This window comes from Geotrypetes seraphini, chromosome 1 (assembly GCF_902459505.1).
Source record: "Geotrypetes seraphini chromosome 1, aGeoSer1.1, whole genome shotgun sequence".
In the NCBI taxonomy this organism is placed as follows: Eukaryota; Metazoa; Chordata; class Amphibia; order Gymnophiona; family Dermophiidae; genus Geotrypetes; species Geotrypetes seraphini.
This window is the reverse complement of record NC_047084.1, coordinates 73,415,846-73,430,758: the sequence shown is the minus strand read 5'-3', so window position 1 is coordinate 73,430,758 and position 14,913 is coordinate 73,415,846.

Below are 14,913 nucleotides of genomic sequence, written 5' to 3'. Positions count from 1 at the left end.
TTATCCTTGGCTCACATAAGCACAGCCACTGACCCGCAAGCTTTGCTTTGAAGAATGCTGGTGTAGAAGGACCGAGGTTGAAATAGACACTAGAAAATGACATGGGATTATTTCCCGCGGTTATCCGCGGGGACGGGAACGGTGATGAATTTTGTCACTGTGTCATTCTCTACTTATCACCTCACAAAACCCAGACATCTTTAAGATACAGCCGCATGTAGATAAAACACTCCAATGTACCGTATTTTCACGCAAATAACGCGCACCCGTATAAAACGCGCACACGGGTATAGCGCGCAGAAATCACGATGATATGTACAAAAACTTTGGTATACCGCGCTCACTGGTATACCGCGCATGCTGCCCGACTCTCCGTTCACCCCCCCTGACTTCCGTGCACTGTCCCCCCTTGAAGGTCTGTCCCCATCCTGAAAGCCTGATGCCCCCCCCCGACGTCCGATACATCCCTCCCCCCCCGAAGGACCGCCGACTCCCCAACAATATCGGGCCAGGAGGGAGCCCAAATCCTCCTGGCCACGGCGACCCCCTAACCCCACCCCGCACTACATTACGGGCAGGAGGGATCCCAGGCCCTCCTGCCCTCGACGCAAACCCCCCTCCCCCCAACGCCCGCCCCCCCCCCCAAGAACCTCCGACCGCCCCCCAGCCGACCCGCGCCCCCCCTGGCGACCCCCCCACCCCCCTTCCCCGTACCTTTGGTAGTTGGGCCAGAAGGGAGCCCAAACCCTCCTGGCCACGGCGACCCCCTAACCCCACCCCGCACTACATTCCGGGCAGGAGGGATCCCAGGCCCTCCTGCCCTCGACGCAAACCCCCCCTCCCCCCCAACGACCGCCCCCCCCAAGAACCTCCGACCGCCCCCCCAGCCGACCCGCGACCCCCCTGGCGACCCCCACGACCCCCCCCCCCCCCTTCCCCGTACCTTTGGTAGTTGGCCGGACAGACGGGAGCCAAACCCGCCTGTCCGGCAGGCAGCCAACGAAGGAATGAGGCCGGATTGGCCCATCCATCCTAAAGCTCCGCCTACTGGTGGGGCCTAAGGCGCGTGGGCCAATCAGAATAGGCCCTGGAGCCTTAGGTCCCACCTGGGGGCGCGGCCTGAGGCACATGGTCGGGTTGGGCCCATGTGCCTCAGGCCGCGCCCCCAGGTGGGACCTAAGGCTCCAGGGCCTATTCTGATTGGCCCACGCGCCTTAGGCCCCACCAGTAGGCGGAACTTTAGGATGGATGGGCCAATCCGGCCTCATTCCTTCGTTGGCTGCCTGCCGGACAGGCGGGTTTGGCTCCCGTCTGTCCGGCCAACTACCAAAGGTACGGGGAAGGGGGGTGGGGGGGTCGTGGGGGTCGCCAGGGGGATTGCGGGCCGGCTGGGGGGCGGTCGGAGGTTCTTGGGGGGGGGCGGTCGTTGGGGGGGGGGGGGGTTTGCGTCGGGGGCAGGAGGGCCTGGGATCCCTCCTGCCCGTAATGTAGTGCGGGGTGGGGTTAGGGGGTCGCCGTGGCCAGGAGGGTTTGGGCTCCCTTCTGGCCCGATATTGTCGGGAAGTCGGCGGTCCTTCGGGGTGGGGGTGCGAGTGGTCCTGCCGGGGGGGGGGGGTATGTATCGGACGTCGGGGAGTCGGCCGGGCAAGAGGGCTTGGGCTCCCTCTTGCTCCGATCGTGGATGCGGGTGCGGGTGGGAGCGCGTGCGAGCGGTCGTTCGGGGTGGGGGTGCGAGCGGTCTGGCCAGGAGGGTTTGGGCTCCCTTCTGGCCCGATATTGTCGGGAAGTCGGCGGTCCTTCGGGGTGGGGGTGCGAGTGGTCCTGCCGGGGGGGGGGGATGTATCGGACGTCGGGGAGTCGGCCGGGCAAGAGGGCTTGGGCTCCCTCTTGCTCCGATCGTGGATGCGGGTGCGGGTGGGAGCGCGTGCGAGCGGTCGTTCGGGGTGGGGGTGCGAGCGGTCCTGCTGGGGGGGTGAATCGGGCGTCGGGCGGGGTGGGAACTATGTTTTAAAACTTTTGTATACCGCGCTCACGCATATAACGCGCGAGGGGTATGCGCGGTAGGTAAAAACGCGTATAACGCGCGCGTTATATGCGTGAAAATACGGTACTAGTAAGAATGTGCCGCAAGAAAGCAATTATTCACAAAATTGAGGAATGATCGCCGAATGTGCGGACTGTATCTTAAAGATTTCTGTTTTTTTGTGAGGTAACAATTGAAGGTACATCATGTCTTGAACCCTAATTCAGGTTATCAGCCGAAACACTAGCCTACCCACCTGACTTAAGACACTTGTATGATGCCCTATTAGGTTTTCCCATACCAACTGCTGCTGTTCTAGAGCCAGGTATGTACTGTTTTATTCAAAGTATTTTGGGGGTGGGAGGAGGGGGGCAATGACTACTGGGGGAGTGTGTGGAGGTCATTACTTAATCCCTCCAGTGATCATCTGGTCGGTTTGAGTATCCTTTTGGCACTTGGACGCTTCTCAAACAGGTCTAATTGAAAACATCTAAAGTTCCATCCAGGACATCCAGGGAAAGGTTTGACTATAGCTGCAGGACGTCCAAGTCTAATCCCACCCATTCCCTGCCTCCCAACAAATCCATTTCTACTCTGGACGCACAGTGGCTTAGAAGTCCTGTTAGACTGAATAAATATGAATAAATATATTATTATAAATTATATTATAAATATATTATGTTATGAATAAATATAGGATACAAGGGAGAGGGATTATTCGATATAGTTTAGAATTTGATGTTATATTAAGTGTGATTTAAGTATAAATGATTGTATTATATGTTACACTTACTGGGAGCTTTAAAAAATGAATAAAGGTTAATTAATATAACAAGTTATGGGGAGGAGGGGGGGAAATGATTGTTTTCTGTATTAATTGTGTAGTTAAATGTGCCTTTTCTGTAATGTTTACATATAAATTAATTGTATGGCACTGTCAAAGTTTGAAAACCAATAAAGATTAATAAAAAAAAAAGAAGTCCTGTTAGACATCCAGAAAGTCACCGTTGAGAATGCCCACTTGGACGTTTTTGTCTAGTAAGACATCTAAGCGCTGGTTTATGCTGCCTTTTGGACGACTATCTTTTATGAAAATGAACTTTTTAGTGTGTAGGAAGCACATGCTGATCCCAAAACGACCATGGAATGCTTGAGCATGTCCCGCAGTGGTGCCTTTTCGACCTCCTTAATATTTGGTTCATGTTTAGCTCAAAGCAAGTTAAATTCAGGCACTGGCATAATGGGGGGAGGGGAGCATAGCACCCCAGGAACTGACACCTCTCCTCTCCCCCCCCCCCCATACTTCAAATATTCACCGGCAGCAAGCAGCATCTCTTAGCCGCTTCTCTCACCACCAGCTTCATCCCTACCTCTGATGTTACTTCCTGTTTGCGGGGACCAGGAAGTGAAGTTGGAGGGAAAGATGAAGTTGGTGCGAGCAGTGGGTAAGATCTGTTGCTCACTGCTGGCATAGATTTGAAGAGGTACATGGGCAGGGCGATGGGCAAGGGTTTGCACGGTATAGGGAGGCACCTGCGTCCCAGGCATAAACTTTCCTCGCTATACCACTGAATTCAGGTAGAGCAGATATTTCCTTGTCTCTATTAAACAGCATCCATTGTTTTTCTTTTGAATGCAGGAATGTAATATCTTTGCCAAATTTCAACAAGTTAATAAGGTATGAATGTTGTTTTATGTATGGTAATTCCATATGAATTACTTCTAATCTAATAATACTAATCCAGATATGATAAGCAAAGTTATTTCTACTGGGGTTTAACTTTGCTGTTTATTTAAAATATTCTGAAAGCTTATATTCATGAACCGACTGCCAATAAAGCATGCAAGTGATTAAAGCACACTGTGTCCTTTGAGCTGTCTCATTCAATACATATTAATTAAATTCATGGCTTACAAGTAGCATCTTACACAAAGCCTCTTAGCTTCTTTTCATGAAAATACCAAGACAAGTCTCTGGGTCCAGAAGAACAAAGCAGTGAACATAATCCACTTTCAATTAGCAGCTGGTTACCGATTTTAATGATTTTTTTTTAATATCACTTTTCATTTAAGACAGCTATTCTGAGACAAGTAGAAACCTGCCAAAAATCATCAAAGCTTCTGGGTTGTTTTTTTTAATACACAAAATAAGCATCAGAGCATTTGAGTATTACAGAGGTTTGGAGGTAAACTCTGGCCTGTTGGTGCTTGGCGTTCAGGAGCATGCACGAACACAAATGGAGATGCGACTCCAGTGTGCCCAGTTCTCTGTGTTGTGGTAGTAGGAGTAGGAGGCATTTCTCAGAGCAAAATATGGTATAACATTTGTGTATAAATGAGGGAAGGGGTAAAACGCGGAACTGACGAACCTGACGGACCTTGCGGATCTAAAACCGCACGTCCTTAAAAATCAGAGGTCCGTACCACTTGTAACTACAAGTTTCTGGCTCTGAAAGACCTCGATGATATTTTAGCGCTGACAGATCCTAATACTTTTCCCTCCCTATGCTGAAACGGATCCGTCAGCGCTAAATTGTCATCGAGGTCTGTCAGAGCCAGAAACTAACTACAAGTGGCATGGACCTCAGATTTTTAAGGACATGTGGTTTTAGATCCGCGAGGTCCGTCAGGTCCGTGAGGTCTGCGTTTTACCCCTTCCGTATAAATGATTGCTGAAGAAGTTAACCAACAAATCTCGTTTGTAAGAGACTTGGTGTAAGAAATATGATAAATACAGATGTTCATAAAAATGTTTAGTTTTGTAATAAAATAGAATTTCAGTAGTGGAAACTTACCACAAGGTAAAGCATCCTGGTGGTACCACACATTTAGGGCTCCCTTTACTACGCTGCGATAGTGTTTTTAGCGCGCGCAGAATTTTAGCGCCCACTAAACCCGCGCTATGCGGCTAGAACTAATGCCAGCTTAATGCTGGTGTAAGCGTCTAGTGTGCGTGGCAATTCTGCGTGCGCTAAGTGCACGCTAAAACCGCTATCGCAGCTTAGTAAAAGGAGCCCTTAGTGCCGTAAGGCAAAATTTGTACGGGTCCACCACTACATCATTCTTTCTCTTAATGAAAATTTTTATATATGACTTAGATTTACGGGGTCTTTTACTAAGGCACGCTAGCCAATTAAGTGCGTGCTAAAGATTAGCACGCGCTAAATGCTAACGTGCCCTTAGAATACAATGGGTACATTAGCATTTAGCATGCGCTTAAATGATTATCACGCCTTACTATAAGACCCCTTTATTTTTTTAACTCAAGAAATCTTTTTATATAGATATATTTGAGAAAATAACTTTTTGCTCAGGAAATCAATTTTCTACTCGCTATTCACCACTATTATGATATCTAGTAGAAAAATCACTTAGCTGATTTTTTTGGAGCATGGGGTATGGCCTGAAACTCCGCGACAGTGTTCTCTGTTTCATCTCTTTATCAGGGGTAGACACCTGTTTTATTTAATCGCTAACTCAGTTTAAAGTCGAATTTGTCTCTCCAACGATGGGAAGCAGAGTACGTAAAGATAGATTGCTTCAGCGTTCATTTTGATGGAATCTCCGTGGCTATGCTCTTCCGTGTACCAGAGAAGAGCGACTAAGATGGTTAAGGGGTTGGAGGAGCTGCCACACAGCGAAAGATTAGAGAAATCGGGCCTCTTCTCCCTCGAACAGAGGAGATTGAGAGGGGACATGATCGAAACATTCAAGGTACTGAAGGGGATAGACTTAGTAGATAAGGACAGGTTGTTCACCCTCTCCAAGGTAGGGAGAACGAGAGGGCACTCTCTAAAGTTGAAAGGGGATAGATTCCGTACAAACGTAAGGAAGTTCTTCTTCACCCAGAGAGTGGTAGAAAACTGGAACGCTCTTCCGGAGTCTGTCATAGGGGAAATCACCCTTCAGGGATTCAAGACAATGTTAGACAAGTTCCTGCTGAACAAGAACGTACGCTGATAGGGCTAGTCTCAGTTAGGGCGCTGGTCTTTGACCAGAGGGCTGCCGCGTGAGCGGACTTCCGGGCATGATGGACCACTGGTCTGACCCAGCAGCGGCAATTCTTATGTTCTTATGGGATACTTTACCTTGTGGTAAGTTCCCACTAATGAAATTCCCTTTTATTATAAAACTACACATTTTTTGAACATCAATGTTTATCATATATCTTACAAGAAGTCTCTTACAAATGAGATTTGTTGGTTACATGATATATGGGGTCACCTCTTTTGTATATTTAGATCCGTTGTTGAGACAGACATAATCTACAGTGCTGAAGAAGTTAGTAATTATGCAAGATCATGTATTAACAGCACATGCCAACATAGCTAATGTGTTGTTTTTTTTAATTGCAGGGCCTACAATTCAAATTAATTTTTGCTTTAATCAAAGGGATCCTCTTACTGGGGGGAGGGGGAGCTAACAACTTTTTATTTGCCTTTTAAATTTTACAAGCATAGTCATTTTTGTGCACATCATTTTGCAAAGAATGTGAATTTTGGAACTGAGACAACCAGGCTGGGGGCATGCTCAGTTCTAGTGATATTTTAGAAAAGAAGAGTCTTTTCTTAAAATACCTGCAGGGACGCCTGGCTGTATTTACCAGCACACACAGTGGAAACACCATTTTGCAACTATACACTTTGGAAACAAATGAACAGCAAAGACTTGGCATTGCTGATGCAAAGCTATCGGCAGTTACAAGTGGAAGAGGCAGTTTCTATGTGGAAATGGCAACATTTCCACTTGGAGCTGCTCCATTTGTTAAAACTCTACTTTTACGTTCCGCCAATTAAGGGCTCCTTTTACAAAGGTGTGTTAGCGGTTTTAGCACGCACGCTAGCCACTACCGCCTCCTTTTATGCAGGCAGTAATTTTTCGGCTAGCACGCACTAATCTTGTGCGTGCACTAAAAATGCTAGCGCACCTTTGTAAAAGGAGCCCTAAGTAGTGAAGCCACAACTGTGAACTTGTGTATCTTCTTTGTAAAATGGGGGGGAGGGGGGTTGTAGTCCCCCCCCCTTTTGGAGTCTCTGCATGCTATAGATCACTGGTTCCCAACCTTGTCCTGGAGGACCACCAGGCCAATCGGGTTTTCAGGCTAGCCCTAATGAATATGCATGAGAGAGATTTGCATATAATGGAAGTGAGAGGCATGCAAATCTGCTCCATGCATATTCATTAGGGCTATCCTGAAAACCTGATTGGCCTGGTGGTCCTTCAGGACAGGGTTGGGAACCACTGGTATAGATCTCCACATGTAAATAGGCACATTTATTTTAAATGCACATATTACTACTGCTATTTATTATTTCTATAGCGCTGAAAGGCGTACACAGCACTGTACATTCTAACACACATTAGACAGTCCCTGCTTAGAAGAGCTTACACAAGTTCATCTAATTTAGACAGTTCATGAACACAAGTTCATCTAATTTAGACAGGACATTTCAGGATTGGGGAGATTATAGTGGGTATAGGTATCTGACAGCAGTGAATGGGAATTAAGAGTTGAAAGCAATTTCAAAAAAGTGGGCCTTTAGCTTGGATTTGAACACTGCCAGGGATGGAGCACAATGTATTGATTCAGGAAGCCTGTTCCAGGCATACGGCGCTGCAAGAAAGAAGGGAGTTGGCAGTGAAAGAGAAGGGTACAGATAAGAGAGGTTTGCCCGACGAGCGGAGATCATGGGTGGGAGCATAGGGGAAGATGAGCGAGGAGAGGTATCATATACTTTTCTAAATACTGATTTCAGAAAATTACTATTTACACATATACATATTTCTAAAATGATGGCCCTTCTGGTTTTCTTTTCTTATCAATATCAATATTAATATCAACATGATGGTATTGATTACTACATGTCAACAAAGGTTCAGTGCAGTTACAGAAGTATCAAACAAATCAAATTTCAACAACCTAGACACCGCTATCAAATAGCCAAGTTTTCAATCTTTTCCAGCAATAGATTCCAGTCTAATAAAAGCCGGTAAGGAGTTTCAAAAAGGGACCACAGAAACCTTAATAAATGTGTTGAACACCCGTAAATAATGGACTCCATTACGACTTAAAGAATGTGATAACAATTGATTCTGTAAGTGAAAGGAGTAGCTAGAGACTGGTACCCTTATCAAATCAAGTATTAATTCAGAAGTTAATCCATAAAATGTTTGATAAACTGAATATGCTGGTTTGAAAAAAAGATGCTAAACAAAGCTTGGGATATTTATTTCTAAATGTATAGCATTTGTGATTGTATTTAAAAAAAATATAATGCTGACTATATATTTTCAACGGGTTCTTAAATTATTTTCATCTCTATTCTTAAATATTGTTCCTAAAATATTTTTTCCTTTTTTTTAAAATGTTATATAGTTTAAGAAGTGTGCAATTTCTATACAATGTGCTCAGTTCCCTCCACCCAGGTCATTAACAATATGCAAAGACCATCATTAGAACTGTAGGGAACCATCACACACACACGTATGTTCCCATCGCGCACGTATGTTCCCATCGCACACGTATGTTCCCATCTAAACAGGTTAAATAAGCCTTTAAATTGCCTCCTAATCGTAACAGTGTATAAGCAGGCAAAATAGACTCAAAAGTCTCTACTTATCTTAAATGTTGGTCTTCCGCGATGATGTTTAAAGTTCAAGTGAGGTCCATTTCTGGTAAAGGTTGTCCCCAAAATATAATTGTGCTATGCAGTCCATTTCCTAATCGTGTTCTTTAAAATAAAGAATTACAACTTTGCTATCAGGGACGCGATTATTCAACAATGAGTCAATTGAGTCAATTACTGATTGGGAGGATATACAACGTACCCATAAATCACTAGTACGGTTAGAACTACATTCGGCAACACTTGTCGAGTACTGCCATGTGTAGGAAGCCATGAACAAAGTTTGTAAATTCTTCAAGTACTGTCATGACAAGTCCATTTAAAACAAATTAAGGTTTACTACTTTACTATCATCACAGATGAGCACATAGTTTACCAAAATTGTTTAAATTCTCTTGGTGCTATCTATAGGAGAAAGTACTCCAGATGCGGACGCACCATCTTGCCATTGTATCGAGCAATGGTGCGTCCGCATCTGGAGTACTGCATCCAATATTGGTCGCCGTACCTTAAGAAGGATATGGCGATACTCGAGAGGGTTCAGAGGAGAGCGACACGTCTGATAAAAGGGATGGAAAACCTTTCATATGCTGAGAGATTGGAAAAACTGGGACTTTTTTCCCTGGAGAAGAGAAGACTTAGAGGAGATATGATAGAGACTTACAAGATCATGAAGGGCATAGAGAGAGTACAGAGGGACAGATTCTTCACACTTTCAGAAAATAAAAGAACAAGAGGGCATTCAGAAAAGTTGAAAGGGGACAGATTCAGAACGAATGCTAGGAAGTTCTTCTTTACCCAGCGTGTGGTGGACACCTGGAATGCGCTTCCAGAGGGCGTGATAGGGCAGAGTACGGTACTGGGGTTTAAGAGGGAATTGGACAACTTTCTGCTGGAAAAGGGAATAGAGGGGTATAGATAGAGGATTACTGCACAGGTCTTGGACCTGTTGGGCCGCCGCGTGAGCGGACTGCTGGGCACGATGGACCTCAGGTCTGACCCAGTAGAGGCATTTCTTATGTTCTTATGTTGTGTTTATTATAAAAGAATAATTAAGGAAGTTTAGGGTAAACATTAGCTTGCTTTAACATCAATTGAGTTTTAAATCTTTTTCTGGAGCAATTCAATTTAGCAATTCAATTTAGCAAGACAACAGTGGATTCACGCTGAGATCTGCCCCAGAACATAATTTTCAAGAGTTGTGCATTGTAGGGGTGATTTTCAAAACTGCTTGCATAGGTGCAAAGTCGATATGAACATTTTTACCATCTGGTTTGCACCAATTTTCAAAGGCAAAATACTTAAGCACTTTCACTTTGAACATTGTTTGATTTGGGCTTGCGTTTTGAATGAGTAGAATTATGCACTTATTTGAAAATGCATTCTGTACTCACATTTATCTTTTCCTTTTTATTTATTTATAGAAACATAGAAATAGACGGCAGATAAGGGCCACGGCCCATCTAGTCTGCCCACCTTAATGACCCACCCCTACCTTTCTCTGTGAAGAGAACCCACGTGACGATCCCATTTTGTCTTAAAATCGGTCACGCTGCTGGCCTCAATCACCTGAAGTGGAAGACCATTCCAGCGATCTACCACTCTCTCGGTGAAAAAATATTTTCTGGTGTCACCGTGCAGCTTCCCTCCCCTGATTTTCCACGGATGCCCTCTTGTAGCCGTGGGACCTTTGAAAAAGAAGATATCTTCTTCCACCTTGATGCGGCCCGTGAGATATTTGAACGTCTCGATCATGTCTCCCCTCTCTCTGCGTTCCTCGAGTGAGTATAGCTGCAACTTATCCAGCCGTTCCTCGTATGGGAGGTCCTTGAGTCCTGAGACCATCCGGGTGGCCATTCGCTGGACCGACTCCAGTCTCAGCTCAACTTTGCGGTAATGAGGCCTCCAGAATTGTACACAGTATTCCAGATGGGGTCTCACCATGGATCTATACAATGGCATAATGACTTCAGGCTTATGATTGACGAAACCCCTACGTATACACCCTATGATTTGTCTAGCCTTAGATGAAGCCTGCTCCACTTGATTGGCAGTCTTCATGTCTTCACTGATGATCACCCCTAAGTCCCGTTCTGCTACAGTCCTTGCTAGGATCTCGCCATTAAGGGTGTAACTTCTGCATGGGTTTTGGCTGCCAAGGTGCATGACCTTGCATTTTTTGGCATTGAAACCTAGTTGCCAAATCCTAGACCAGCGCTCCAATAGGAGTAGGTCGTGCGTCATATTGTCGGATATTGAGTTTTTGACCGTTGCACTCCTTTCTACTACATTGCATAGTTTGGCATCATCTGCGAATAACGTTATTTTACCTCAAAGCCCTTCTGCTAAGTCTCTTATAAAGATATTGAACAGGATCGGGCCCAAGACCGATCCCTGCGGCACTCCACTGATCACCTCTGTCATTTCAGAGGGGGTGCCATTCACCACTACCCGCTGAAGCCTGCCTCCAAGCCAGTTCTCAACCCATCTTGTCAAAGTGTCACCCAATCCTATAGAACTCATTTTGTTCAACAGCCTGCGGTGTGGTACGCTATCGAAAGCTTTACTGAAGTCTAAGTATACGATGTCCAGGGGCTCCCCAACATCCAGCTTCCTCGTCACCCAGTCAAAGAAGCTGATCAGGTTGGATTGGCAGGATCTCCCCATAGTAAATCCATGTTGATGGGGATCCCGTAGATTCTCCTCGTTCATGATCGTATCCAATTGACGTTTGATTAGATTTTCCATCAGCTTGCTCACTATTGATGTGAGACTCACCGGTCTATAGTTTGCAGCCTCCATTTTGCAACCTTTTTTATGGAGTGGAATGACGTTAGCCGTTTTCCAGTCCAACGGGACTATACCCGTACTAAGGGAGAGATTGAAGAGCGCGGATAGTGGTTCTGCCAAGACATCACTTAACTCCCTGAGCACCCTGGGGTGTAAGTTGTCTGGCCCCATCGCTTTGTTAACCTTGAGTTTAGACAGCTCACAGTAGACACTGCCTGGCATAAACTCGAAGCTACTAAACGGGTCTACTGAAAAATCCCTTGTCTGTAGCAGAGGGCCAGATCCCGGCTCCTCGCGGGTGAAGACCGAGCAGAAGTATTCGTTTAAAAGTTTAGCCTTTTCTGAGTCCGCTTCTACATAGTTCCCGTCTGGTTTCCTAAGGCGTACTATCCCACCTGTGTTTCTGTTTCTGTCGCTAATATACCTGAAGAAGGATTTATCGCCCTTCTTGATGTTCTTTGCTAACGTCTCCTCGTTTCGGAATTTGGCCTCTCTAACTGCTGTTTTGATGGCTCTTGCCTTGACCAGGTAGTCTTCTCTCGAGTTCTGATTCCCTGATTGTTTGTAAGAAATGAACGCTCTTTTCTTTTCTTTTATGAGGCCCGAGATCTCCACAGAGAACCACTGTGGCCTATTGTTCCTTCGCCGTTTACGTACTGATTTTATATATCGGTTGGTTGCCTCCTGTATGGTATCTTTCAGAGCTGACCACATTTCTTCTATGTTATCTGTTACCGCTTGGTTTTGTAGCGCTTGATGGATGAATTCCCCCATGTCCTCGAAGTTGGCGTCCTTGAAGCTTAGGACCTTGGTCAATGTGTTAGCTTTGGCGAACCCCTTTTTGAGATTGAACCATACCATATTGTGGTCACTGGAGGCCAATTCATTTTCTATCCCATTCACAGAGGATCTAGAATCAGAAAATAATAGTAAATATTGAAGAACTAAGGCCAGTACTGGCAGACTTGCATGGTCTGTGTCTGTATATGGCCGTCTGTTTGAGGATGGGCTGGGATGGTGTAGATGGGCTGGAGTGAGCTTTGACGGAGACTTCAGTAGTTGGAACTTAAGCACAGTACCGGGCAGAGCCTTGGATTCTTGCCCAGAAATAGCTAAGAAGAAAAAAATAAAATAAAATAAAATTTTAGATTGAATCAGGTTGGGCAGACTGGATGGACCATTCGGGTCTTTATCTGCCGTCATCTACTATGTTACTATGTTCTCCCCAATGAGCTCAGAACGGGTTACAGGTTAACATACATAATATACAGTTAATGAGTTACAATTTGCCATAGTTACAGTATACGTTTTTTCAAAACAAGTTTTTATCCTAAATCGACACACAATAGGGATCTAATACCAATATTTATGGTAGTTTAGAGGTTACAATTTGCCATTTTTCAGTAGAAGTTTTTATCCTGACATGACACATTTTCTAAAATGCCTGCTTTCAGCGCAGCTGAGTGTACGAAGTACAGGCAACTTCCCCCTCAGTTTATATAGATAAAGCATATGTGATGTGCATAAGTGAAAATCGCTCATGAATGTATGAGTTTTTTGTAGGTGATATGCTTACGGTTTCAAATTCTTCTGCAAGGGATAAGACCACTTCATTTAATTCAAAGACTTGTAACCCACTGCTTTCAACAGATGTTGTATAATGTGGAATACAGTAAAGCATTTACCAGCTAATAATCAGCCAGTAAGTGTTTGCCATTGGCGATAAAACCGAATATTCAATGCTGGGCCCTGTATGGACTTCACAATTAATTTCCCTTTTTTTTTTTTTAGCCAACTAGTGCATTAATGGTTAAGTTAATATTCAGACATAACCAACCATGGCTTAGTGCATAAAGATAGGACAGCTATTTATGTGTTAAGCCTGGCAGTTAGATTTGAATATCGGGACCTAACTAAAATGGTATGTGGTCTTCATCATAAGGCGTATGGGGACAGACTTAAAGATCGCAATCTGCATACTTTGGAGGAAAGGCGTGAGAGGGGAGATATGATAGAGACGTTTAAATACAATATGCAAAAAAAATTATTATTAGCCTAGTAGTGGAGAAAATACCCCATGAAAGTACATCAAAATGGCCCCTCGGCGTCCTGGAAATAGATTGCCAATAACGTCAAAAAACGTAATGATGTCAGAAGTGGTTACAAAATAAACTGGAGCAAATCAGGTTCTTCCACTAAATGTATATTGTACAAAAGGATTATTTGATACATTCCCTCCCCTCCTGTGTTTCTCTCTCCCTCCCTCTTTCCGGCCAATCCAACCTGTCGTTGCCTGTAACTCTGATAAATTTCTGGTAAAATGTTCCAACATTTCCTTCCTCGTTGCTTGTAACTCCGACAAAATGTTGTAAATCCGTGTTCAGATCGGATCCTAATTAATTGATGTGAACCGCCTAGAACTCATTGGGTATGGCGGTATACAAGAACATAATAATAATAATAATAAAATATTTAGGTATTTGGATACAAAAAATATTGGAAGAAATGATGAAAGTAAATGAAAAATCTTTATTGTTGAAGGTCACAAAAATGTTACTTTGGAGACGTTCAGACTCAGAGTAAACACCTCTTTGCAATATCCTGCTCACAGAACATGTGGAAGAAATTCCTGCTACAGATAAGTTTTTGTTTCTTATCTGTGAGTTTTTTAGATGATTTGATACTATTTATTATGAGATTATTCATATGACTACTAATTTGACTCAAGCAATGAATGATAATAAAATGTGGAGTTTTTTGAGACCGAGGATGTGTCTGCACCTCCAAAAATTGTTTTGAAGTTGTTTTGTCCAGAGGATTACAATATTTTATATCCTATTGTGACGCTGAGGTCTTTTCTCCACTTCCTTAAAAAATATCTGTGGCATTTTTCCTATTGCACTGTGGCACCTGAATGCATGTTAGAGTTGGTTACAAAGATTACAATCATAACAGGTTAAACACCACATACAGGCCCAACTGCAAACAGCTCTCATAAAAAAGAAGAAAAAAAAAAAAGGAACTAACACAGGATTGTGCTAACAATTGAGTTTTCAGCATTTTCTTAAAAATTCATCCTCCCACAAGATGATCTATGAGGACCCATATGATAAAGAAAATAGATAAGCCTTAAGGCCTGGATCCTGTAAACAGCACCTACAGTAAATTGGCCAGCACCTACAAAAATGTTGCCAGCCGTGTGTCATTCACACTTAGGCACCGTTAACAGAATCGCGGCTGTCGGCGCATAAGAAAAAACTTAGGCACCAGTAATGCAGGCCAGGGTTTTCAAAGGCCTACATTTCCAGTGCTTAAGTTTAATGGAGAGTCGTGCATAGCAGCGCCCAAGTTAAACTCCGCCCCTAACCACGCCTACATTGACCTTAGGCGCTGCTAGATGTCAAGTTGTAGGTGCAATTCTGGTGCCTGCTTTTTTAAATGAGTTTTTAATTGGCTTTAAACGGTGCGATCAAT